This window comes from Tupaia chinensis, unplaced genomic scaffold, assembly GCF_000334495.1.
Source record: "Tupaia chinensis unplaced genomic scaffold, TupChi_1.0 Scaffold000532_1, whole genome shotgun sequence".
In the NCBI taxonomy this organism is placed as follows: Eukaryota; Metazoa; Chordata; class Mammalia; order Scandentia; family Tupaiidae; genus Tupaia; species Tupaia belangeri.
The window spans coordinates 4,026,070-4,027,985 of record NW_006160045.1 but is presented as its reverse complement, the minus strand read 5'-3'; positions in this window follow the sequence as shown (position 1 = coordinate 4,027,985).

Genomic DNA, 1,916 nt, shown 5'->3' with positions numbered 1-1,916 from the left:
ATGCGCTTGCCAGACAGAGAGAGACATAGAGACAGAAAGCAAGAAATTACCCCCCAGGGGGGATGGCCATGCCACAATCCCTTCTCCTCCATTCTCCTTTCGGGATCTTGGGCATGCACGCACACGCGCCTGGTGTGAGTTTAAGCCACCGAGTCCGGGACTCGAACCGCGGTCGACTACGTGGGAGTCCAGCGACATAGCCATTACACTAACTGCTGGTCCCTTGCCCAGATCCTTAAAGGATTTGCAGAGGATCAATCTATTCTTTAGTTATGAAGCTAAGTGTATTATCTAAAAATACTTTTTTTTTTTTGAGAGGTTTTTCTAAAGGGCGGTGTGCTCACCAGAAAGACGGAGAGAGACAGAGAGACAGAAAGCAAGAAATCACCCCCCAGGGGGGATGGCCACACCGCAATCCCTTCTTCTCCATTCTCCTCTTGGGATCTTGGGCACACACACACACGTGCCTAGCATGAATTTAAGCCACTGGGTCTGGGACTTGAACCATGGTCAACTACATGGGAGTGCAGCAACATAGCCATTATGCCAACTGCTGGTCCCCAAAATACATTTTTTTTTTTTTGAGAAAAAGAGAGAGAGAGACTTTTGCTATAGGGCATGTGTAATTGCTGGAGAGACAGAGACATAGAAAATGAGAAATCATCCCCTACACTGTAATCCCTTCTCCTCTGTTCTCCTCCTGGGATCTTGGGCATGCGTGCGCATGCGCCCGACGTGAGTTTGAAGCCACCTGGTCCAGGACTTGAACTGTAGTCGACCATGAGGGAGTCTAATGGTGTAACTGCTACCTCATCTGCTGGTTCCTAAAAATGCGTTTTAACTGCTGAATGCCTATAACAGAAAATGAAAAAGGCTTCAAATCAATAATCTGAACTATAGGCCTAGAAAAAGAACAAATTTAACCCAAAGCAAGCAGAAAGAAGGACATTAAAAAAAATAGAGCATAAATCAATAAAGGAGAAAAATAGAAAAAAATCAGTAAAACTAAACTTGATTCCTTGGAAAAGATTGATAAAATTCTGACCAAACTGATGGAGAGAAAAGGGCCAAAGGCCCAGAATTCCAATGTTAGACATGAAACACAGGACACTCCACAGTGATTAACAAGATAATAAGGGGGCAGCCTGTGGCGTGGCAGTTATGGCAGCCAGATCTCACATAGCCCACCTGGTGGCTTAAAAGACATACCAGGTGCATGCGTGTACCTGCCCAAAATCCCAAAAGGCGGGAGAGATGGAAGAGAAGGGATTGTGGAGTGACCATTCCCTATTCTCTCTCTTTCTGATGAGTGTACACGTCCTCTGGCAAATTAATAAAAATGAGAAAGCAACTTTATGTCAATAAGTTTGACAACCCAGAGGAAATTTTAAAAATTCTCGAAAAATAAATGACCAAGATTGACCATAATAGAAATAGAAAATTCGATTAGCAGTTTATCAACTGAAGAACTTGATCTCTTAATTTTTTTTTTTTTTTTTTTTTTTTTTTTTTTTTTTTTGCCAGAGAGCACATAGGCTCACTAGAGAGAGGCAAAGAGATGAGAAGAGGAGAGAGAGAGAGATAGAGAGTGAGTGAGCGACAGGGGCATGGTTATATATGATTATACCACAATCCCTCTCTTCCATTTCTCCATTCTGTTGGGATTTGGGGCACACGTACAGGCACTTGGTATGTTTTTTCAAGCTGCTGGGGCCAGGATTTGAACCTGGCAGAGGACCATGTGGAATCTGGCTTCCCTGATTACTAGGTCAATCATTTTGATCAAGGCAGAAAAAGCATGCGGTGTATTTGAACACCCTTTCATGATAAAAACTCTTAAGAAATCAAGAATTAGGACACCAGCAGTTAGCATAATGGCTATGTCGCTGGACTCCCACGTAGTTGACCGCGGGTCG